This window comes from Emydura macquarii, unplaced genomic scaffold, assembly GCF_026122565.2.
Source record: "Emydura macquarii macquarii isolate MOO-44397 ecotype Brisbane River unplaced genomic scaffold, CSIRO-AGI_Emac_v2 contig_554, whole genome shotgun sequence".
In the NCBI taxonomy this organism is placed as follows: domain Eukaryota; kingdom Metazoa; phylum Chordata; order Testudines; family Chelidae; genus Emydura; species Emydura macquarii.
The window spans coordinates 14,536,105-14,562,571 of NW_027130691.1; the positions used below are offsets into that span (position 1 = coordinate 14,536,105).

At 39.3% G+C, this 26,467-nt stretch overlaps 2 protein-coding genes across 12 annotated transcripts in view; one reads left to right on the forward strand and one right to left on the reverse strand.

The window, feature by feature from the left end:
- The window catches only part of TANGO2 (transport and golgi organization 2 homolog), a 69,495-nt gene extending 65,728 nt beyond the window's left edge, over positions 1 to 3,767 (reverse strand). The window contains exon 1 of one of the 3 annotated variants that reach the window (XM_067539849.1): positions 3,600 to 3,767. The gene's annotated coding sequence lies outside the window, so the exon portion shown is untranslated. The remainder of the gene's footprint in view (positions 1 to 3,599) is intronic. The other 2 variants (XM_067539850.1, XM_067539851.1) reach the window with 2 other exon arrangements.
- ARVCF (ARVCF delta catenin family member) overlaps positions 3,613 to 26,467 on the forward strand; it is a 395,675-nt gene continuing 372,820 nt past the window's right edge. For 2 of the 9 annotated variants that reach the window (XM_067539833.1, XM_067539835.1), the window contains exons 1-2: positions 8,193 to 8,693; positions 9,242 to 9,291. The gene's annotated coding sequence lies outside the window, so the exon portion shown is untranslated. Of the gene's footprint in view, positions 3,870 to 8,192; positions 8,764 to 8,909; positions 9,292 to 19,426; positions 19,464 to 26,467 lie in introns of those variants that run through there. The other 7 variants (XM_067539836.1, XM_067539840.1, XM_067539832.1 and 4 more) reach the window with 6 other exon arrangements.

A 26,467-nucleotide genomic window follows, 5' to 3' on the forward strand; every position in this document is an offset into this window, starting at 1 on the left:
AGGTCTAGAAATAGTTTTGTTTAACCTTTATATCACAGCTGCTATAAAAGCTACCAGCTTTCTGATATAGCAGTTTGGCCATGTTTGTTTTGTGCCAGGCAATGATGGAAGGGTCTCTTGGTAAGACTTTGACCCTCCCCAGGAACCTCCATTAATTAATGCTGACAAGATGGTTGAGTTTGCTAACATCTTAGAAGCCAGTTTCCTCTATTTGCTTTTTTTAAAGGAAGAACATCCTTTGTTTTATTGAATTAAGTCACTGATATAATAAAAGTTACTTAAAAATATCAACTGTTGCTTTTACAAAAAGTAGGTATTTAGTTGGTTTTAACTCAGCATAATCAAACAACAGCATGTAATCTGCCCTTGGTTGGAACTCAAATTTCTGCCTATTTACCACTACTAGGACATTACAGATTTTAATAAACACTCAAATAGGTTGATTTACATACTGGCCATATCTTCTTCACTGAGAGCCCAAACGTCTTTGCACTTATTATCTCTATGCATATTGCCGGAGTAGTGGCTGGCATCAATATATTTTTGCAGTCTACCCTAAAGATATTAGATGACCAATAACTACATTGCCAACTCATTACTTTATCATGTCTCGATATTTGGTGTTTAAAGCCCCAGATCCTGGATTCAGATAATTATGTGAGAATTGCAGTTTTCATTTTAGAAAAAAAATTTCTAGCCCTCATGGTTGCAGAAGAGTTTGGAAATGCAATCCAAGAGTATAAAAATGGCTCAAAAATTAAAGACAAATTAAAGAGCCCAAACATTATTATTGGCTTGAAAACCACATGGTGATTTTTTGGGCGCCTGACTCACGATTTAACACTTGGAGTTGGCAATGTTAGAGATACTTGGAAATGTCTATTCAAAATAACAACCTTCTTGTAAGGAGTAATATGGCTTCAGCTCGCCTTTAGTTCATTTTAAGATTCCCCTCCTCTTCCCAAAATACTTTTTACACACCGTTGCGATGCTGATGAAAGGTTTTGTCTGAAAAAAAAGCAGTGTTCTGGTTTTGGCAGGCTCTTTCCCCCAGAAGCTCATTACAGTGTGTGTACTGCAATAGTTTTACCCTCCAGATTTTCCTTTTAATCTAAATATTTTGAAAACACGATCTTATAAATCTATTTTCAGGAGGAGTCCAATTCGATCAAAATATGTCAGTCAAAACTACAAACTGAATACAATTCATGAAGCAGAGGCAACAGTTTCCTTTTCTGACTACTTGTGTAGCAAACAAATCTTGTAATTATGCTAGATTTCCCAGGTAGGACTGATAATATTGCTATTGTATTTCCATAGTTATTCTTGTTAACTTCCATACAACTACATAGCCAGACTTACTTGGAAGCTCGCTGTTATAGTCATTACTACTTTCATTGTTTGCTTACATATGTCAAAATTTTCTTAGTATTTGTTGACTACTCATGAACATTTAGAATTGAAATGTGCATTTATTAGTTTTAGCAAGCACATATTTTGTGATTAAAAGGAAGTAGTAAACTGATCACTTGATTTAGATGGAGATGACACCAATATTTCTTAAACTGACTAAAATAAAAAAAAAAATCAGGTTTTCATGGTAGAGCATCCTCTTGATAGTACACACAACATTTTTAAATGTGTTTTTCTGCTCCCCACTGGCATTTAGTAGCATCATTTGTACATGCCATACCAAGAACAATGCCAAACATGTTCAGGCCCACCTTTCTTCTTCTCTGTGCACAATATGCCATCTCGATATTTAGTTTCAGCTTTGGCTATGCTGCTGCTGTTACTGATAGACTTGAGTGCCTGAGAAAGGGTGTGTACCAAAGCAGAAACTGACTATAAGAAGTGCTTTTACAGGCATCAAATAAACAGAAAAGAAAATATTTATCCCTTATTCTCTCATTTATAATAATCAGAAGTTACTTTTACAAAGCTGACTTTAATCGGACTCTGCATAATTGGATCCTTTTGCTGAACTGAGATAATAATTTGATCCAAAATGTTATTGACTGATGAGGCTCATGGGCCACTTGAGAACTATACTTATGTGAGCTACTCAGCTAACAGAGATTGTTGGATCCACACTGAAGTAATGTTGATGCCTGTTAAGTAGTTTAAAATGTAAAATGTTATTAAAGGTAAACATGATTCATCAATGGATGATGCACCACTTGGCCAATATCAATTATGTTTCAGAACATTTTTATACCATCATTCACTCTAAGATCACAGAATGGTAAGTCAAAACAATAGCACTGATGCCTATAGGAGCCTACAGGGTGAGAGGATTATGCAGTTTACAATTCCCTTGTGTGAAGGTTACCACTTCTTTGTGCACTCAAACAAATGTCACAAAATATCAAAACATTCCATCACATACAGGTTTTACCTGTCACAAAAAGTGTCAAGTAGCTGACATTAAAATACTACTGCGACTCTGAAAAACAAGTAAGTGTTGTCCAAACAATCCAGTGAACCAAATATAGCATTACTTACAAAGATTCCAATAACTATGGGTGGATGAGACTAAAATGACTGTTCAACACTGATTGCTATTTTTCTGGAGGAAGGCATTTATTTCAATAAAGCTTCCTGAGCATTAACTATTTGTTGTCAACTACTTTATGTGGTGTGAAACTGTCAGTGTCACTAAATCACCATATAAAGGTCATGACATGGCATTAAAGAGACCCTGTGACACACTGTGATAGAAGACTGCAAGTCAACTTGCTAGAAAAATAAACATCCACTAATTCCATGGCACAAAGAGAGAAGAAAAAACACCCTTCCAGAGCAGAATCACCTAGGACTGTGCTCAGACACTATCTAACTAGGTAATTATATGCCAATGGAGTATGAATCATTTGCTTCATATTCATTCATTAATCTTAGTACTGCTAAGCCTAAGCATTCAAAAGTCCTGAATCAGGCCCACAAAAGTCAGACGAGATTAAATATGAGATTTTAAAAAATAATTTGGGGTTCTTTTTATTTGCTTTCTGGTGTTTGAGTCATTAAAGTCCAGACATCTCTGCAACCAGGAGGGCTACAAGCCTCCTAAAATATTTATTTTTTCAAAGCAGGGATCCTCAGGTGACCACCTGACTCCAGCAGCCAGGCTTTATGCCCTACATAACATACAGGACTGTTGCCCCACTGCATCCTCAACACCCTTGAAGGCAGAGAAATGTTCTCAGCACCATTTATGGACCAGGAACTGAAGCCCACAACTGACCTGCCCAAGGCCCCCCGGGAAGACAGTGGTGGAGCCCAGGAATGAATCCAGATCACCCAAGCCCTAGTCCACTGTTTTAACCACAAGACCATCCTTCTCTTATTGGCAGGACATCACCCAAAGCCCATCTGAGGCTGAGCCTGAAACCCCTTGTGAGAGGCCAACAGGGTCTCCTCCCATGGGTGGAGCTGCGGTAGGTGGGGATCTCAACCACGGGACCCACTCACCCAGCCCCACAAGCACAACTCTACTCTGTAGGCTGCCCCGGACAGCCCCACTATTCACACAGCCCGATAGCTCCAGGGCCTTCCCTGCATCTCCCAGAGCAGCAAGATGCTGACAGCCTCACACTCACCAGCCAGCCCAGAACCAACAGGCAGAGTGCAACTGTCTCCAACGTCTCCTCAGGCTACTACACGCTTCCGGGAACACCGCGAGCGAGACCGCAACAACAGACACACCTATTGGCTTCTTAGACCTCTCCTTCTTCGCATGCTATTGGAGTGTGAAAGACTCTTTTCTCCCGACCTCTCATTGGCTCGCTCCCGTGTCACTCAAGTAAGGATGCCGGCTGCAGCGTCCCGAATCTCGGCTCTTCTCTTCGATCTGCACCTCCCTGCATTAGGTGCGGCTCTTCCGTCCCCTGCGCTCTGCTCCCCACTTCCCTCAGCTCTTCCTCGCGCTTTGCCTCCTTCCCGCTGCTCTCCCCACCCCCCCCAACGGCTCTCCTCCGATGCCATCTCTCCTCCCCGCCTGTAGCTGTTCCCGCGCCTCAGCCCCCTGGGACTTGGTGATGGGCCTAGGACAGGAGTTACCTAGGGTTTGTGCCTTGCTGGTCCATAGTCCGGCAGCGCGGGTCAGGTGTCGTCCCCCCCACCCCCCGCTTAGTGGAGGGAGTGCAGAGCACAGCCTGCTGGGAGCCACCTCCCGCACCTCCATGCTGACTAGCTGGGGCCTGCTGGGGGAGACTGGGGCTGGCTCAACCCAGCTTTGTCCTGGTGGAAGTTTGTTCAGGTGTGAATATGTGCTCAGGACCTGATTATCCATTGCAACATCCCTTCTAGGCCACCTCAGCATCCAGATATGGCCCCTAAGGAGTGGCCCTGGTGTCAGGGCTTTATATGACCCGCATGCTCTCCTCATTGCAAGGCATGTGACAAGGGTGGCTAGTCTCACCTGCTCAACAGGCTCCTTGGGTCCCCCACGCAGCCACTTTGAGGAGCCCTGAACTTGGGTGCTTGGGAAAAACAGAACAGATAATCCCTTGATTCTAGCTGGAAGTACAGATTTAAATGTGGATGGGGTCAACTCAGTCCTTCACCTGCCCAGAGGGAAATAGCAACTCAAGGAATTTAGCATGTGGGTCTTAAACTCTTAGGTTCTGCCTTGCTTTTCTGGGCAGACAGTGGCACTAGCATGGCTTCGGTGGAACCTCAGCTGTACATTAAAGCTGCCTTCTGGTGGAGTCTCCAAGAGAAGGTAGTGGTAGAAACAATCTGCTCTCACTGGAGGCTAACACCTATCCCATGTGAATAAATCAAGCCCAGTATATAGACGACATGAAAATCGGTCTTTAATATGAAGCACTATGAAAGGAAAAGAGCTTCCAAAATAGTAAGAGCTATTCATACTATTACATTTAAAGCAGGATGCTATATCTTTATTGATATTCACAATAAAACTTCAATGTGCATAATTGTAGAGGAAAAATAGATTTCAGTTCTGAGTTTCCAAGATGTTATTTAAAACACAACCCTCTAACTTTAATATAAGGCAACTTGTACCAGTCTATCAATCTGTATCACTCTGCAACTGATTAGTTAATTGTTTGTACAGTTTTTTGAAGTCAAAGAGAGGTGAGAACACATGGTGCCTGATAGAAGTTACCCAGCAACTTGCAAAATGAAGGTCAAATATTGTTTAGAAAAATCAATTGCATTCCAGTGGATTTTATTTAACACATTTATAGGAGATCTAGCAGACCGTTTGGACATTAAGCAGAAGAAATCTTTATTGGGAAGTAATGCCTTAGAAAATGCTTTAGAACAGTTAAGAGGGTACAATACAATGTCATAACTCATAAACTATCACTCAAGAGACCAGCCATATTGGTTATTTACCACAGGTGGATCTGTAAAAAAGGACAAATATGCTGAGATACTTTAAGATAGTCTTCTTTTAAAACAGCAGGTTTCTTAACGAGGATGGTACCTTGAATATGTTTGAATATAATTTGAACAAACTGTGTTCCATGGACATTTGATGTTTTGTCTTTGTGATAGTTTGGTCATATTTTTCTATTTTAACATTTTGATGTGGAATGGAATCCTTTCCCATAATAAGACTATGTTTTTGTAAGATGCTAATAAGGTCTTTCAGTTAAGGAATCTCAGGCGGCAGTTCTTTCTTGCTGAAAGTATTTAACCAAATTAGAAATGCTTCTTTGCTTGCTACCTATTACAAAATCCGTAGATGTTAAGGCTCTGCATGTCTTCAGTAGGAGTTGCATCCCTGGGGAAGGGGAAGAGGAAGAGGCCAATCCCCTTTGGGTCTGAGAATTAAATAACTGTGTTGGTTTTCACTGGTAAGCCACATGTGTGCCTGTTTTCTATACATTTGAGAAAGGAATTAGTTTTACTGTGACATTTGAAAACTTTGTTTAAGGAGGTTTCCCAAAAGCAGACCATTAAGGGGTAGCTAGAGTTAGTGGGACTATTGCCCATTTAATCCCCTGCTTCTACTTCTTGTGCTTCTAGTATTTTATTTTCTCCCTCAAAGGCCCCAATTGCTAGTATATCCTTTGTTAACCCCTATATTTTGAGGAGCTGCATGTAGCTTCTATTACTAACCAAATTACAGTAGCCCATTTTCAAGTGGATGATGACCATGTTTGTTTTGAGTGCATTCAGTAAAAAGGTGGTGGAGATTCTGAGGCAGGATAGGCCACTGGTGATCTAGGAGCACTTGCTGGTTGTCCACAGAACTGAATTGTCACATGGTACTTGCTTCTCCTCCTTATTTCTATATGTTTCATTATATTAAAAGAACTAAAAGAATACATTATACTTTCCTAACTTTACAGTAATGGCCTATATGGAAAATTATAGCCACAGGAATGTTACATAATTGTGAATGTGAGGGGAAATGTTTCACACAACTGTGATTTAGAGAAGAGATGGCCTGTTGTTAGGCTTTTGCTGAATGTCACTTGACACTCATGGTTTGGTTAGCTTGATCCTGCAAGCACTATGTACATAAGTCCTACTGAAGTCAAGGGAAATTCCAGGCAGAGGGCTCTTACAGAATCAGGCCCATTATGTATTACACATTTTACCCATTTGCAAAGTTATAATTACACTGTCCTACCTCACACGGGTTTTGTCAATAAGACTGAGATTTTCAGAGGTGACTAGTGATTTTGGGTACCTCCATTTTTGGATGCCCAATCTCACACCTGGAAAAAGAGTCCGATTTTCAGGGGGTATCAGGTTGGGCACCCAAAAACTGAGGCCATCAAAAGTCATGTGAGTCTGAAAATCTACATCTAAGAGATACATTTTCAGGAGGTAGGAGTCACTTTTTTTGGAACTATAAATTTGTCTTCAAAACTTGGATCCAGAGGTGAAGTGTAGGTGCATCACAAATGGTTAGAGACACATGTACTCATATTTTCTTATATGGGTGCAAACTTCCAACAACTTCAAAAAGAAGTTCTGCTTCAGCTCATCTGAAAAATTAGCTTGGCATGGTGGTTTTGGGAGAGAACAAGGATATCTGGTTTTGATTTCTGACTGACACAGAATTCCTATGGGACTTTGGAAAGACATTTACATGAATAGATATTCTGTAACTGATTCAGTCCCCAACCCTGCAAAGTGCTTTTATTAATATGGTGTGTCTTTCATCCAGATATATCACATCTTGAAAAAGGCAAAAATCATGGAGGTAAATGGGAGTTTTAGCTGAATAAGGATAGCAGAATTGAACCCACAATGTATATGGCAGTTAATACGCTCAGATGAAAGGTTCGAAGTACATCAATCACAATAAAACTGAGGTCCACTTTGTAATGTTGCCAGCTCATGTATTTTGTTGCATGATTCAACATCTGGCATTCCTTATAGCCTGGCTCCTGGATTTGTGTGGTTGCAGGAGAATTTCTGCCTTCAATTGAAAAAGCAAGCCTCATGATTGGAAAAAAAGCTTGAGGATGTGAATTTAAAAAAATTTAAAAAAAAGATCTGTTTAAAAATCTTAAAGTTTTTTAAAAGACTGATTTTTGGTCTTGGTAAATATTTGAATGCTTGGACTTGGTGATGGTGAATTTGTGTATTATGCTGATGCCATGTAAAACCACCTGCAATCCTTCCACAAACAATCCTATATCTTGGCAGTGAAGTCTTTCACTGAAATCAGTGCAGATTTGGGATTTCTGAATGCAAGATCAGGCTCCTATTTGTTTGTTTGGATTTTTGGGCTAAAAGTTCTTGCTGTTGGGATGTCATGTTTCCTTTTCAGTTTGTTACATGTGTTTTAGAATCTGTGAAGTGAGGTGTGTATTTATGGTGTTTCAGAAGGATTGTTAATTCCATTTTTTGTTTTGATGTTTTGTTAATCACCACAGTATTTTAAGTGATTAAACAAATTAAAACACTAAATCATAATATATTCCCAAACGGAATGGGACCGGGGAACTTCTCTCTCACTTTTAGGGGGAGGTTAATTCCACTTTGACGGACACTCATGCTATCCAATGCCAAACTGCGCTAGCAGCCAGTGAGCTGAGTAGAGGAACTTCACCAATCAGGTAGTCGTTGCTGGGTTTAACAAAACAAAGATGTCCAATGGGAAAAATCATGGCTAGCGAGGACTGCGTCGTTTTGTTTGCCGACTGCAGACGGACAGCTGCGAACTAGGGGGCGAGAAGCAGCAGTAGCAGGACCGTTTTCTGGTTTGGAGCACAATTCATCTCTTTTCCACCCTCACGCCCCACTCCCAGCACAGAGAGACAGTAACCAGCCTTGCTTTCCCTTTGCAGGAGGGAGGGGAAACCTGAATTCCTGTTTCCATCACTCAGTATTCCCCCCCAAGTTTTACTGATGAGAAAGGATTAACACCACCACGCTATAAAAGAGTTGGAAGGATGAATAACAGCACACGTTAACTGACAAGATCCAACTGCGTCTCTGGTGGGCAGCTTATCGAGGGTCTTTTTGAAAGGGCGTGGGGAAATTAGGCGTTATACAAACTTTACAGTTGAATGTTTAAATGTAAGCGCTAAGAGGTACAAAGACCCCTTTTAAAAAAGAAACAACATTTCTCTTTTTTTGGGCTGGGTGGGGGTTAGACTTTTGGGGAGGAACTAAAAGGAAGGTTGTTTCTCCGTGAGAGATGAAGAGCACCAGACCCTGGATGTGGGAGTGGAAGACCCTATAGAAAGATAATGGCAGTAAGTTTATTTGTCCTTTAGAAAGAAGGAATGCTAAGTGTGTTTTTTAAAAAGAAAAGCAGCAAAAAAGGTAAATGCAAAAAAAGGTTAACAACTCCTTCCCTTCTTCCCCCTTCTTTGGATAAAGATATTTTCTTAGTTACCCTTTGTAAATGAAGAGGGAGGAATTTGGAGGTGGGAGGGAGGAAATTCTGTCCGAGTCTGATGCATGTACTACGTTGTCTTGGTGAACAAGAAGGAAATTGAATTTGAATCCGATGCACCCAGTGTATTCTCTGGAGAGGAATTTATGGGTGGGGAGGAATGGAAGGAAATGCAATCTAAATCAAATGCACCTACAGCGTTTTTTCTGGAGTGGGGGAATGAGTAGGAGGCGATGGGGATCTTAGAGCTGTTTTCTGTTTGTGGAAAATGGAAAGGGAGAGAGGAAGAGGTTTAATTGATCTACTGCCGATCAGTTGCTGAGTATTTTATTTAAGAGGATTTAGGGTTGTGTTTTGTTGTTTGTTTGTTTTTTTGTACACACGCTTCCTTGTGATCCTGTGAAGGCAGAAGAGGCAAGGAAAATAAGCTGAAGACAGAAATAGAAGACGAGATGGTGAGCAGATCATTGAGCTTGGGGGAGTGAGTGAACTGGACTGTCTTGAATCACAGATCTTGTAGGGTGAAGTGAAATTAGGATGACTTTGCATCAGGGTTGCAGACTGGCTTTGTTTGCTTAAGGTCGCAGTTCAGTCTTGAAATAATATATATTTGTTTGTCCTGTGATATGCAATGAGGAGTTGATCTACATGGGTGGCTAAAATTACAAATAGCCATCATACACACATGCAACCCCTAAACAAACCAGCAGTGTGTGTTAATTCTGCAACATGATGGGTAGCTCTTGTCATGGAGGGAAGTAATTTCTCAGGTTAATTGTGGCATGCACAGGAGATGAGCCTCTTGTTGTGTAGCAAAGAGCAAGCAAAACTAACCTTTTTATTTTAAATTGTGAAATGATTAAATCCTCTTACAATCTTAACATCCAAAGGAAGTATTTTTACTTTGCGTTTTTCTCTGCAGTGTTACTTTGAATAGTTTAAAAGCTAATGTTCCCAAAACTTGAGCAACTCTTTAAAATATTCAATTCAAGCATATAAATGGCAGACCATCTCTTTTCTATGTTGTATTATATTAGATGGATTTTTCTAAAACATTTATTTCTCAGTTTTTATAATGTATTCTTGTGCCTAGTTAAGTGAATTCCAATTTTTGTTCTTAGCATGTTAAAAAAAAAATTAAGCTGAATTTTGCACAAGTCATGTGCAATTTTATTAATCCTTTTGAACATTGATTGTATGACATCCACGAGTTTGTGGATAAATATTTTTTCATTAATACAGTGAGGATTTTTTATGATAAAATTCCTGATCCCAAGTGACAGAATATTGACATTGGCAGATTGTATCTTCTTCTGGATGAATGCTGCAATCTGCAATAAGTCTGCTATTTCAGCTTCTATAGATTTAAAGATATATCTTACTTACAAAACTGCAAGATTTCTGTGTTTGGCAGGAATAGAACCTGACATTTTACTGTCTCTAAAAATATTAGAAGAAACTGGAATAAGGAAAAAATGCAGTTTCATATTGAGTCTGCTTTGGAGCAAATTAGGATTTGTTATATTAAACTAGTATTGCATATATATATATATATGTTGTCTGAAGAAATTGGAAGGCTGGATAATTCATAAACAATTTGTGAGCTACGTTATGATCCCAATAATGCAAGATACTTGGATGGATGGTTGTTAAATTTGTTTTAAGCAACATCTCTGTAAATGCTTGTCTGAAATATTTAAATTATATGCCCCATTAGGCAAATAGGTTTCATTCCCCTTCCTGGCTAGAGGAATGTATTTGGTGGGAAAGGTTTAGAGGAACAATACAGTTTGACTGTATAGTTTATCCCCATGTTTTGTCTAGTGATGCTTAGACCTCATTGTATTGGACATTGGTTGTTATCCCTACAAAGTTGCCTTTGCTGATTTGATATTACTACATGGTTCCTTTCAACATAAATAACTAAAACAATGTATTTAACCATAAATTTGATATATTATTTAGAGGTAACTGATGAAAAATTGTTTCCCGTTGCTTGTTGTTTTCATCTGTTCATTCAAAATCCCTCCAGTGGATTTTTGTTTCAGTAGTTCTTGATTATTGGAAGGATCAGTAAGTTAGCAAAATGCAGAGTTATTTACAGGATATACGCAGTTTGTCAGTAGAGCACTGACAGGGTAGAATACTTCCTTTTAGTTGTACTTTATATTTTGTATAAGCTATAGGGAAGACTGACATTTTATACTGAAGTACATGTGTATGCATATTACAGTTATATAAGTTTAAGCATCCATGTTTTATTTTATGCAATGCAATAAACAGTATTTCTCCATTGTTTCTGGTAGATTTAAATTTGCATCTGAAACTATACTATCAGAAAATCTGTTGGAACTGTTGTAGTACCAGATTTATAATTTGCTGCTCTTCATATTTTATTATGTGGGTATAAATCATTGACACAAATGCTGTAAACAAATGCCTTTACAGCTAAGAGTGAGAGTACATTTAGCTTATCCCCTTCCAATTTAAGGGAAGTATGACAGAATGTTATACCAAGTGGATTGCACTAGTAATAACTATCAGTGTAATCTCCAAAGTAGAAATTCTGATCAAATATTGCACCCCTGCCCTCTCCTCTGCATAGGAGAACAAGGGCCAAATTCTGTTACACCAATATAGATTGGATTCAGTGATTACTCTTGGTTTACATCAGTCGAATTGAAAGTAGACTCTAGCTCCTAGTCTTTATTCTAAGTTCACATCTCCTTACAGTTCAGAAGAGCCAGTGATCAAAGAACATTTATCTTCCTAACATAAAAAACTTAGGACACATACAACTAGACAAACATTGCATTTTTTCCAAAAATGGAGATAGGAATATGATATTGCTATAACATTAAAACAAGAAAAAAAGATAGCCTGAGATATTCTCCTGTCAAGTGCCAGATTGGGTATGGTTTACCTATGTCCTGTAATCAATAAGTAAGGCTAAGATTTTGGCACAAGTATTTTTAGTAAAAGTAATGTACAGAATGTGGGCAAGAAACAACAAATCACGTAAACCCAAACCGTTGCCCAGGGCTGAAGTCATGGAGATTACGAAAAATCACTGAATCTGTGACCGACTCATAGCCTTATTGATAAGCACAACCATGTATCTCCCCAACCTTTGGAAAATAGTGCTACTTGATGTATTTATGAAAAATACTTCCCACCTGTCTTTCCCATCTATTTCAAAGAAGCCAAAATAAGTCTGAATAACAGTGGCATGTGCATTTCATTTTCTGTTAGCCCTTTCTACTTCCTCAACAACCAAAACCAAACAAGCCACAATACACCTTAGGGTTCTGTTATACCATGGTTTGGGGCTGTAACTCCTGTGGTCTAGCTCAGTATGAATCTCTGTGAAGTATGTAAGACTGGGGTATGTAAATGAATCATATTCCTTTTGTTATCTGTCTATTTCTCTGTGACAGTTTAGGAGCAAGCAGCAAAGTTTAGTAAGCTCCAATTTTCTGAAAGGCTGGTAGCCGGCCAGTTGGCAATCAGATTTTCAAAAAGTGGCCTATTCGTGTATACAAATAGTTTATAATTTAATGTTAAATGAGCAGCATTGTAGTCAGGGGGAGTGGCCTCCCTCTGAGACGGACAGGAAGAGCACCCTACCTGCCCCCTGTGGGTGAATCCAGAACAGCCACTCCCACCCTGCTGGAAGCAGAGGGTGGGACAGGAAGTATAAATTGAGAGCCCAGCAACTCAATTGCGCTGGAGTTACTGGAGGAGAAGCATGTCTGTCTGTCATTGCTGGAGCCCAAGCACTTCAGTATCAAGAATCAGAAGGCTCTGCCAGAGCTGCCTGCCACCTGGGATGCCAAGGAGCTGCTGGGGCTGCCGCTAGTCGTCTACGCCGGAGAGACCAGCAACGATCCCAAAAGCCAGGTACCCTACAATGAAGTGATAGGAAGTTGCCCAGAGAAAGCAGATGATAGTCTGATTGTGTTGTGGCCTGATTCTAGGTCAGCGTGGTTCGGAGGGAACCTCACTGATGTTAGGGCCTTTAGGCTGGGACGCAGTGGAGTCGGGCGGGCCCACATCCCCCTACACCTTGTCATCCCTGCCTGGGGCGGCAACTACCCCACTATAGGCCAGGAGGCCTGATTGCTTGTGGTGCACGGCCAGAGCCCACAGACTGCTAACTTCTCCCATTTAGAGTGCCTTTGCAGGGATGTGACAGCGTGGGGGCATGGCCTCCCTCTGAGATGGACAGGGAGGGACGGCCTCACAGCCCTACAAGCATCTATTGCCTTTCATTGCTTTATAAACATAGTATATGAGACAGTCTCTTTCATATAGCCTTGGTTACGTTCATTGACTACTATTGTTTCACTGAAGTTTTCTACTTTGACCCCCAAATATGCATGTCTCTTCCAGTACTTAAAGGTTAACCGTAAGAAACTATGAGAAAAATGGTGGGAGAGGGGTATGGGAAGCCCTGGGGAAAATGAATGGGGACCCCTACGTTATTTTCATCTGTTGTAAAGGACATTTTAGTTTTTTAAATCTAGTTACTCAATTCCTACTCCAACTAAGAATCAACTGAATAGATCTTCTGGTAAGACTTGTCGTTACTGGAACTGTATCACTGTTGATACTTTAGTGGTCAGTCTGTGAAAATAAGTCTAACTACTGAAGGTATTATCATACCACTAAAAGTTGTTTGGTATCTTGGCCAGTCACTTAATTATTTTAACTCATTATTGTAGTCTTAAATTATATTAAAAAAGACTCAGGGTGCTCTCATTGAACATATTCTCATAAATTTAGGTTCTTATTTACATAAGCAATCTACTTTGATGAATACAGAATTGTATGGCTTGTGACTTCATCACCCTCTCCTCTTAGAGTGAACTCCAAATGCCCCAAATTAATGGAAACTCCAATTTTTCTATCTTGAGTTGCCTAAGGTTTGAGGAGCTGAGCAGCCACAATTCCAGTTCAAGTCAATAGTGCTGCCAGATGACAAGCACCTATGAAAATTAGGACCCCATGTGTGTCAAACTGGGCACTGAAAATTGCCGGATGATTTTGAAGAGGTTTGCCTTAGTGTTTACATTTTTAGAAGTGTGAACTCTTGTACAAGCTAGAAAACACTTAGTTTCTTTAGCATAACAATGCCTGATATGCTTCTAAATCTTTACAGTGCAGCATCTCTCTAAATATTCCTTTACTAATCCAGCTAGCCCTTACTCATGTAAGCATTACTTACCCATGTAGTGTAGTTCCTGAATAATCAGTTGCAATGGCCTGCAATGAGACAACTTGAGTAAGGATTTGCAGGATTTTTTTTTTTTTTTTTTTGTAATTTTACAAAGCAAAAATTAGGGTTCTAGGTCACAGGACCAAATCTGACTATATTAGCTTATAACCAAAAAATAACTACCATGCAATACTTGTGAAATGAGAAGTTGGTCTATTTTCTGGTGGATGCGTGCAATCCTGGAGATCCATAGATTGCATTGGCATGGAGAAGTTAGAGAATAAATGAGTTTTGGCATAAGAGATGGTTTCTCCATTTTAGATTTGAGGCAGATTGTGGGAAGCTTTCATTGCTGCTGCACTGAGTCTGTAGTTAGAAGATTTAAATCTCCCATGTTGTAAATATAGCACTATCCATGGGCACTTAGTCCACTTAAAATAGGGAAACTATGCAATTATGTTCTGACATAATAATCTAGAAGAGTGGATACATGTAAAATGAGTCTATTGCTGCAGCCCCACGAAGACTGGCACAAACCCATAATTTTAAAACACTATGAAGAATTTGATGGAATTGAGGCAATATTTCAGTTGGTTAAAATAAATGTTTGTGAAAAGTTGCCTCCCCCCCAGAAAATCTCCAATAACTGATAACAGTTTATCTTGTACAGCATTCAATGTAATCAATAATCCTCAAGTAAGATAAAAGTGTAATGGCAAAAAGACCTCGTCAGTGAGGACTGTCTATTGGTTTAAGTGACTAATTTGTGTGTTTGGTGTCTGCAATGGAAAACTGTTTAATCCCATTGTCTTTTATCTGTGCAACATACCTGGTGGAAGTTTATAAGGCAGTAAGACTAATTAAGAACACATGGGGAAGACGGTGCCACTCTTATTTCACTTCTCCATTTTATATTGTACTGGAAGACCATTTTGTGATATTGAAAAATGTGCACTATGCTGTGTCTCACCAAATATGACAGCATCTTTAGATATTTTAAGATCTTTATTTCATAAGGCACTTGACTGTATTGTTTTAAATCTTCTGTATCTTTTCTACCATTTTTTCTAATTATGGTTTTCCTGCATCTTTGTGCACATGGTTTTTTATTTCAGAAGCTTCTACAATGCTTGCATGAGCTACAATGTGGAAATATTCCAGTGCACCACTGATCTACTAGCTTATGATTTGTAGGTCAGTGAGAAATTGAGATTTTGCTATCTAAGCAGTATCTTCTCTTTTCTGCTTCAGTGCTTACATGACATCTCATGTTGGCTAAAGATTAAAAGTACACAGTTGAGGAATCTTTCACAAATTATTTTTTTATTTTTTATTTGTGTACTTAGTTCTGTGAAAAGACCTTAGAAGCTTGAAATCTGAAGCTTTACCAAACAACTCGTCCTCTAGGACAATGGTTTACTGTGTGCCTTCTTATGGTTTATTTAAAAATACTGAAGCATTTAGTGTGTTAGGGAAAACACTAATGAAGAATTAGCATGAACATTGCAACTTGTAAGGAGAAAAAGCAACTAGATCGATTTTGGATCTGTGAACTTGACATTGTTTAATTATGGTAAAATTCAAGTACTTCATTTCCTCTCTCCCCTCCACTCCTTTATAACTGTGCACTTATTAGTCTTGAGAGTGTATTGGTAGGAGTCTTTCTCCTCATGTACTGGCATTCTTATCAATAGACTTCCCAGACCTTCATTCTCAGTTGGATACATTTTAAGTTATTTGAGCATTCCTCACATGGATCCTTACAGCTACACAGTCTCATTGAATCCATTTGGGTTCCATGCAGCTGTGTGCTCCTCATGGACAGAACATTTTGCAGGATCAAGGCCACACTCTATATCTTGTACGTTATGGTGCTCAGGAATGGATTATTTCTAAACTTATTTCTGACGGCACAAAGAATGCATTAGCTGCTTTCCAAGTAAAAAAGGGAGTACAGTCCATGTCCTAAGGACAGGGCCCACGCAAAATTTTTTCGGGCCCAGTACAAACTTGTAACACGGGCCCGTCACGCACACATACCACAATCCCTCATCCCATACGTACAATCTCATGAGCCATGAAAATTTTTTTCCTCATGGTAATGGGGGTTGCAGCCTGGGCCGGGCCCCCCAGGGCCTCTGGGCCCCAGTAAAGTCTACCCTTCCTCCCCTCCCGCCCCCCATGTGGGGGCCCTGCCCAAGGAGCTTAAGATCTAAAGACAAGCGGGCATGGGAGGAAGGTTATTAAATTATATTCTGAATGTATGTTAATATATAGTTTAAATAGAATTTGTAAACTGTGTGCTGGCAGTAAGTTTGAGGAATAATTTTCAGTTCCTCATAGTTACCTTAGCAGAGGGTAGTATTCGATGAAAGAATTCAATGTGGAGAGAGGAGGTCTGAAGGATGAGCTCAGGAAGGTTGTTATGCGTGGGGTTGGAAGTTCTCCTTTAGTCCAAGAGGCAAGGCCTGTGCTTTTGGAATAAGATGATCTAAATTAATTCCTATAGTCACCATAAAATTCTGAGTGGCAGTGGTGTGCAGCATAATGACAAGGTCCTAGGTGGCCACAGACTTGGTATAGCATTGTGTAAATTGTTGTGTTTGTGTGCTTGTTTACATTACAAAATGTGCTTTTGAAGACCTAATAAAAGTGCACACTTGGTAGTTTTGACAGTATTCAGCTCTCTGAACATTTGTTAAAACAAAATCTTCTAAAAAATCAAGATTGATACATTTTTCTGTAGGTATTAGAAATGTTTAAAATCTTGACCATGATTTTAAAAAAATGTATTTAAAGAGACTTCCCAGTTGGATCCATTTTGAATTGCCTAATTGGAAATGTTAACTGCTGGGAATACTGCAAGTTCAGAAAGGTGTATATTAAATCAGTCCAGAGCAGAGTTAGTTGAACCTGGATTTTTTTTTAAATATATAAACTAGATGGAAAATTATCCTTGCAAAAAACAGCTGCAGGTTTAGTGTGGATAACAGATACGTGTAGATGTTTCTTAGGTTCTAAAAATTCATCTGATTTTATATACTCATTCAAATATAAACAAATACTTTGCTTTCACTAAATAGCTTCATTGAAGCTGTTTCTTTGTAGGGAAAAGACTACGTTCTCTTATCACTGTAATAATGTTTTTGCTTAATTTATCTAAATTTTTTTGCAGTGTTAAACAAGTTAGTGAAACCAAAGCCACTCTAGCCAGGAATTTAATAGTCTGTTAATCAATTGTTATGGCAGCATAATTTCTGCACGTGACTTGGAAGCATATCAGTGTAATTCCTCTATGGGGCTTTTCCCATTACACAATTCCTGCTTAATGTGGGTTATGCAATGAGAAAGTGTCACCTTTATTTTTCACAATTAAGTCCTTGATCATTGAATTATTCAGATTATGGAAAACTGTAGAAGTGCTTATCTAGGTAACTATAGTAGTCCTATGAGTAATAGATGTTACTATCATGTGATTTAATTAAGTAACAGTGTCCACCATTGCTGGGTCCACTGCTAGGTAACTAGCTGACTTGTTATGAGCTAAATGTACATAAGAGGATCATATTAACTGATTTCTTGAGTATTTTAAAATTAAAAAATGAAATCCTTTATAAACATATTTTAGTAGCAAAAGTTGGAGATCCAAAATACCCCAAACTCATGGCAGCCTCATTCTAAACATGGTTATTAAAATGTCGGATATTTTCGGGTTTGAGAATCTCAGTCTGAAGCTGAAACTTCGGCTTTGTACTTGAAAAACATTCACTTGGGTTATGAGCAACTATAGGTAAAGCCCACTTCTAAGATTAATTATTCTAGAAAAAAATTCCATTTGGTTATTTTGTTAATTTGACCACACTTTGTCAGTTTCAGGTTAGTTGATAGTCAGTTTAACTTCTTGTGACATGCACTAGCATGACAATATCACTCATGTACTGACTTGAGCTCATGTACATGATTCTGCAAGAGAGCATTTACCAGTAGCAGTAAAGCTGACTCTGAAAATTGAGAGGCATTCGGCAGGAGTATACACAGAGAGGAAAGAAGTTCCAAGCACTGTTGGGATTACTGTTCTGGGGTTTACAAGAGAACCTGTTGAATATCAGCATATATATAGAAAAACACTTAAAATGTTGATCAGAAGACATTTTTTAAAAATTAGTGATGGGTACTTAAATGGTGCTTTGGCAGAAAATTGAAGTTTTAAAAATCTAACTTGACATTGTCCCTTTAATTTGTACTGAAGAACCCTTTTTAATTATTAGTTTAATCATTTTTAGTGATGTTCTGCTCTTCACTTTGAGGCATCTATCATGTCTTTCTAACCATTTATATTGGACTGTTTAAAGGTTAAATTACTGGAAGTAGAAAACCTTTTCCCTTTTGTGCCTCAGTCTCCACCTTGGGACCTGAGTGACATTGAAGTGTGTCACCACTACACAATAGTTCTTAGTTGCTACATGTAGCAGATTCAGGTAAGCTGTAAAATCCTTGGGTGCAGAACGCTTGTTTGTTTTCTACACTTATGATCATACCACTTTATCACTATTAAACTTTTCAGTAGTTATTACTCTGTCACTTAAATTAGCAAGTAGTAATCTGCTGCAGTATATAACACGAACATTTGATTTAAATGTAAACTCTGTTAAAAAAAGAACCGCCATTAAATATCAGTCTAACATTCTTGACAAAGCTCTAAGACAAAAGTATGATGCAACAAAGCTTTATTCATGTCAATTTGCAAAATGGCTATACCCCATGATGAAACTTGTTCTGTGTCAATTTTGCAGCTATGTAAATAATAAACATACAATGTTCCTAAGGTTTCAAAAACATAATTTTACTGTATGCAAGACCAATAGATGCAAGAATTTTCCAGTAAGTTTAAGATGTAATCTTTCTGTCATTGAATAAATATCACATTTAAATTTTTTTTTTAATCAGTAAAATGCCAAGTGTAGTATCAAACATGAATCCTAACTGAAACTGCCGTAGACTGGGTCATACCATGCTGGTATAACTCCTCCACAAATATTTTAGTCTAGCTCTTCATTAATTCACTGTGACAATACAAGTAGTGAGTTATTGATGGCAGCTAAAGTGACACTATTATGACTGTAATCAATAACACACCTGCACAGAATAACAGTTGCTACCAGGAACATATTTTGTATTGATTCAGAAATCTATGCCTCCTTCATTTCCCCCACTTTATTATTATACATACACAACAAAATCTCTACTTTAGAGAAGCCGTTACAGAGTTAAATACGAAGAAATGATAACATATCCAAAATGTAAATTACCCAGTAAAGATTTCACTACAAACAGAAATACCAGTTACTAAATTCCTGTGTGTTCTGATTCAGGACCAAGATGCTTCCCTACGACAGCCTGCAAGATAATGTAAGTGAAAAGCCATATTTCGACAGTGGTTTAAATGGGGTTTGTGACGATGGAAGCCACTAAGTGGCCTTTCGAGATCAAACAGTTCATAACTAAGCTTGAGATCTTGGTAAGATTTCCTGATCAACAGGAGTAACCTGCATTCCAGCTGCCGCCTCAAAATTGCACATCTCCTCACCCCCAACTTCACTTGTCACCTTTTTCTTCTGAGTTTCTCACTAGTTGAAGAAGCTCTCATAAGAGGACACCATTTTAAAAGATTGTTGCTCTCTAACTACCTCTTCTATGCCTGAAATGGCTGAAATTCCACAGGAGGTACAAGTTATGTCCAGGATGCCAGGAACTACAGCATTCTTGAGAACAAGCTGTTTCTGGCCCCCTGAAGACACATCCTTACCCTCCAATATCTGGTTCATTTTACTATTTAGCTGATTAGGCAAGTGAGCCCGTTGGCAAACTACCATACAGATAGATGTATTAAATGGAATAAAATCAATTTATGGACTTTTAGAATTTGAAAAGGAAACTTTCTTTAAAGATTTATTGTGAATAATCTTAGCATGTGAAATATTCCCTCAGCTGCAGATACAGTGCTTAATTTGCATTTAAGCAGTAAACAGAGACATCAAACAGGAAGGGGAAAAAGGATGCTCAAAGAGGTGAGGGGAAAAAACAGCAGAGAACCTCCTTTCACACAGACTTTTTGTCTCCTAGTATCCAGATGGAAATATTTTTCAAGAGGGGGGGCTGAAACTATAAAAAGGAGAGGGGAAACCCACAAGGTACCCCTCTCTTTCTTCCTGCCTCTAGACTTGCTGCTTACTTTGTCCTTTCAGGTGCAGTTTTTTGGACTGGGAGGGGTCCTGACCTAAGAAGTTCGGTCAGTAAGACTGATGGAAGCATGTGGTGGAAAAAGCTTTGCTTTGAATTTAACAGTTTGTTAGGCACCAGTTGTGTTTTATCTTTATTTTTCTTGTAAAAGTTTGATTTTTATACCTTATTACTTGTATTCAAAATCTCTCTCTTTGTATTTAATAAACTTGTTTTATCTAATCTAGTATGTTTAAACTGAAGTATCTGGGAAACTCCATTTGGGATGGCAAGTTGTATGCATATTAATTCTAATAAAGAAATAATGGACTTAATGTAAATTGTATGTCCAGGAGAGGTCTGAGCAGTAAAGGGTATAGATTTTCCCCCCAGAAATTTAAGACTGAGGGTGTGTTGGGGTCACCCTGCGGTATAACGAAGGCTGGTGAGAGCCAGAGTGTAACTCAACTGTAGCTTGGAGGCTGTGGTTGCGCACAGACACTCAGGGTGTGGCTTACATGCTGGAAGACAGCGAGTGGCCCAGGTGGGAACTCCTTCAGCATGGCATCGTAAGGCATCCAAGGTTGCAGGGCAAGGGTGGCATAGCTGTGGATTAGTCTAGATAGTACCCTGGTATGTCACATTCACCCACCAGGATGTGAGAACATATTTTCTGTTCATATCTTGCTCTGTGCAAAAGGAAGATGTGTTCCTGGAAAAAATATTTGCCATGTTAGCCTTTCCTACTAATTTTTCACTTTGACATGCTCCGATAGGTGATAAATGAACTTTTCAGGCTTTACAAAATGCTCGTTGTATTGATGATTATTGCATTCCCTACTCATGAAAGACTACCTGGTCAAAGAAACAACCAACTCATTTAACTCGACACAGGAAAGTGTTCATCAGGGTTTCAGAGCAGAGAGTCATTATATTGGCACTACTGAATTTCAGAAAGATTGAGGTTTACATAGCTGTTGATGTCTTACGACAGAACTGTAGTTTGTTACATCATTAAGAATGAAGGAATCCATAAGCCTTCTCAAGGAGGTTTTTAATACAGGAGGTGAAAGTGATGTGCCAGATAGCATTGTTGTTTCTGTTTCTAAAAAAGTTAATGGTTTTGAAAAGTAGAAATCAACATAAACACAAAGTATTATTGATCCTTGTGGATTGAAAGGATAACCTGTGAGTTCACTTGCTGCTTTAAAAAAAAATACCTGCATTCAGCTAAATAGGAAGTAGATCAGGATTCTCTTTTCCAGGAGATGTTTCCTGATTAGACTGAAAATATTTACTACCTTCCAAAATGAGAAGTCCTATTGTCATTTCTGGACATCCATCTCCAATTCTGCTGAGATTGACTGAGGAGACAACAAACTGATAGAGGCATTTCCATAGCTGCTCCACCTTCCAGCTAATGAGAAGTTTAACTGTGCGAATTGTTCCAAGTTTTGTTAACTTAACTTTGAATAAACAGGATGTAATGCATTTTGATCAGATAATTCAAATTTTGTTGAAGGAAGATCAGTGGTGACTGGACAACAAAACGGCAGATGAAATTCAGTGTTGATAAATGCAAAATAATGGAAGAATGCCAGAAGCCTTACCTCAGCTTATTACATCGAACTTGATTTCTCTTTTTTCCTGGTTTATATCTGTTTTACTCTATAACCCAGAGCATTCCTTCCCATCTGCTTGATTGAACTTAAAAATAAAAGTCAGCTCTTCGTGCTTTGGGTGTCACAAAGGTGATTAAATGATATGTAGGAAGAAGTTGAAAGTTTCACAATTTAAAATTTTATAGTTTGTGAAGGACAACCAAGATGGGACAAAATCAACAAAATCTCATTCTATGAACAAGGAATATACAATCTGAGACTTCCATGTTCAATATTTCACCTCCCATCTCACAAGCAGCTACTACAACAAGAGGTGCAACACCTTTTACAACTGGGAGCAATAGAACAGGTCCCAACAGAGTAAAGGGATTCTACTCCTGGTATTTTCTAACACCGAAAAGCACTGGTGGTTGGAGACCAGTACTGGAGCTCAGGAAGCCCAACAAATTCATCTGTGTTTAAAAGTTCAAAATGGTCACTCTAGCCACTATAATCCCAGCACTGGAATGGGAAGATTGGTTCTCAGCCCTTGACCTAAAGGATGCATATTTTCATGTTACAATACACCCAGCACATTGGCGATTCCTCTGATTCACAGTTGGAACAGAACATTATCAGTACAAAGTATTTTTCTTCGGCCTCTCCACTGCACCACAAGTTTTCTCGAAGACACTTGCAGTTGTTGCTGCACACCTACGCAGACAAAGCATAATCATCTTTCCATATCTCGACAACTGTCTTCTGCGAAGTCCCACACAAGCAGACGCCATACAAAATACACAGAAGAACATAGACCTCTTCCAAAGCCTAGGTCTTCAACTAAACAAACGGAAATCGATCATGGTACCTACTCAACAACTGGAAGTTATAGGTGCAGACCTAGATTCCAGCATTGCAAGAATGTACCTTCCAGCACAAAGATTCCTAGCACCAACGAATCTCATCTCAGAAGTCACAAACAGCCCATACATTACAGCACACACCAGCCTCTGGCTACTGGTCCATATGGCAGCCACTACATTTGTAGTGCCGCATGCCAGGCTACACATGCCTTGCCTAAAAGTATGGCTAAGATTGATCTGCATTCCAAACAAACTCAGCTTAAACAGACAACTAGCACTACCGAACAAGATCAGGGACTCCCTATGATGATGGACGAACTCAGACAAAGTCTGCATCGAAATACCTTTCCAACCAAATCAGCCATTCATGATAATCACAACATAATCCCTTATAGATTGGGATGCCCATATGCAGAACCTTATCATCCAGGGGCAATGGTCTTTGCCAGAAACTCTCGTGTGTATCAACCTACTCAAGCTCAGGGCGGTCTGCAAGGCCTGCGCACATTTTCTACCACAAGTAGCAAACAAAACAATCCAGATAATGACCGACAACATAGTTTGTGTATTCTACATAAACCGACAAGGAGCCATCTCATTTGCTGTGCAAGGAAGCCATAAGACTCTGGAATTGGTGCATAAGCCACAATATAAACATCTCTGCATCACACCTCCCAGGCCGTTTGAATACCCTGGCAGGCATGCTGAGCAGACAGTTCGGCCAGGAACACGAATGGGAAATGAACAACAAAACAACAAAATCCTTCAGGACAAACGATGCAGTGTGTGAGCAGTAGACTTGTTTTGTCACTTCGATGAACTGCAAACGCACCCAATTTTGCTCAAGGGCTAGGTTAGGTCATATAGGGGATGCCTTCCTGCTCAAATGGGAAGCCACACTTCTATATGCATTCCCGCTGTTATCAAGAGTAATTCACAAAATTCGGTGACATCAGGCCTCTGTGTGGCCCAGACAGCCTTGGTATCCTTACTTGATGAAAATGTCGATTCGGACTCTTCAGCGACTTCCGAACTGAAAGACCTCTTATCCCAAGACGGGGGAAGGATACTCCACCCCGATCTGGACAAGCTCCATTTAACGTCATGGCTCCTCCATGGTTCCAACAAGTAAAGATGAGCTGTTCAGAACAAGTAAAAATGTACTACTCAGTAGCAGAAAACCTTCTACTTTGAAAACATACACACAAAAATGGAAAAGATTCAATACGTGGTGTCAAGCAAAATTTATGAACGTATCCTCATCCCCACTCCCCATGGTGCTTGAATATCTATTAAAACTGAAAACATCAGGCCTCTCATTGAGCTCCATCAGAGTACGCTTAGCGGCCATTAACACATGCTATCAAAAAACAGAAGGGCTAACAATATTCTCCCATTCTATCACTAAGTGTTTTCTAACTGGACTGCAAAACATATACCCAGAAATCAACGACCCCACACCAACATGGGATTGAACATAGTACTCAAAGCTCTCACACGTTCCCCGTTTGAACTACTAGCCATGTGCTCACTCCTTCACTTATCAATTAAGGTCTTGTTCCTAAACATAATCACCTCAGATGCAAGAGACATTTCCATAAGGACAGAGAGCTTAAGCAGAAGATTATCTTCATGGAAGCAGCTCTCAGACCCCACAGGCTCCATATCATGAGTCCCCAGGCAGGCGGGAGTCTTCTCCACAGCTCTCTACAGCTAAGTATACCTACCATGGAGCACCCTAAGGGACATCTCAAAGAGCCATCGTTACTGCATCATTACAAGGTGAGTAAATTCTTCTTGTGAAAAAAACTTTTGATAGTCAATTCTTTATGGAAAGCTAGGTAAAATACCTTTTGAGGTTACGGAATTGAAAGAAATGAAATGATCATGGGGAATGTCAAGACCAAGATCAACAAGTATAAGGGATCTTTAATATTCTGGGGTTGTTCCTTCAAAGAGACCTGCTCAGTGCATCTTTGAACTAGCCTATGAGAGTTTGGGACAGCCATTGAAAGATGAAGGCACCCTACATTATGCAGGATTGGAAATGGTCTGTGGTTACTAATGTGATGCAGACATGCTCAGTTCATGTTTATGTACCTCACTATTGTGTCTGAATACTTTGATTTAGGAAGTTCCCAATAAGTTAGGATGCTATGATAGGCATCTTAGCCAAATATACTGGAGAGCAGCTGGTGGGTTCAAAGTGGAGAAGGCTTAACCAAAAGTTGTGTAGGAATATCTTTATTTACTCTTAGTTTATGCCATCTTCTGCTGCAGAATCCAAGTTGCAAAGCCCACAGGATAGGGGTCTGAGTGGTGCAAGCTCATGAGGCACATATGACTGATCAGTGCAACTCCAAAAATCAGCAGAGCCAGCCAGCAAGGGCTGGCTGTACAGGATAATGGGCTAGGGCAGGTGTAAGCAGTGATTTGGTGCATCCCATGAGCTTCATCCATCAGTATTTAAAGATATCCTCCCATAGCTCAAAAGTTTGGAGTCCACTTCTGCAACTAAGGGTATATTGGAGAGAACTGCATTATCTGGATAAGTGCAGAGATAAAGCCCTCTAGAGTAGACTCAAGACAGGTTACTCATTTACCAATTTAATTGTATCATTTGAAATTATTTAACACAAACTAGAAATTAGCATTTAGCAAAAGGCAGGGTTCACAAAGGCTCTTCTAAAGTTGCAGAAGTTCCTGCTGTCACTTTGTAAAGCTGGTTACAAAGCATAGAGAATATAATCTTTTAATATGTTTTGGTCCACCAGTATATACATTTTCTATAATCTTTTTTGTTTCTATCAAATATCTCTCAAAGTGTTGAATATTAAGCATTGCTTTTCTACAGTAGTATGTTAGTGACTGCTGCAGGAACCCTTAGTTAAATTAGTTGGAACATCTTAGCCTCTTCCTGTTCTATTCCGAGAAAGAAATAACTGCCTGCTTGTGTGGTATTTGGAGTCCATTCTTCCCCCCACCCTAAATTGTTTAGGGTTATTTTACAGGCTAAACTTAAGACGGCTGTTGGGAATGATACACAAATTGATTGTAAAAGATATTGTCTGTCGTTGGCATATGTACAACTGAGAGGATGAGAACAATGGGAGGTTAATGTTTTGGACAAGTTGGAAGAAGTTGTTTAAAGTAATTCACAATGTTCCTGTCTTTTAGGGTGAATAAAACAAAATAAAAATGTTTTCTTCCCTGTTTATACACATTTTTCAAGTGCCATAGGAGCTGATGTGATGCTGCATTGAAGACTAATCCTATGAAGGGGTTCAGTACCTTCTGTGATGTATTAAGTACCATCTTCCTTTTTCTACCCCAATCATATTGGAGGGAGGAGCATGGTCATGGGACTAAGAGTCATAAGACCTGCCTTCGATTCCCACCTTCAACACTGACCTGCATCATGCCATCTAAATGAACCGATTTGTAAAACGGGGGATAATGATTCTTGCCCTCCTTTTCATATGCTATATCTATGGAAAGGAGTTGTTAATGAGCAAAGATTAAGCATCTCACAAGTGAGAGTCCTATTAGATCTGTGGAAGAAAAACCAAAGAACCTTGGAAGTCATATTTAGTATCAAGAGAAGGCCATGGGCTTGTCAACCTACAGTGATCCAACATAATACAGAAAACTTTTGACTGAAACTTTTATGTCTAGATCTGTTCTATAAGACATGCACCCTTTAGTATGTTGAGAACAGCTAATAATATGG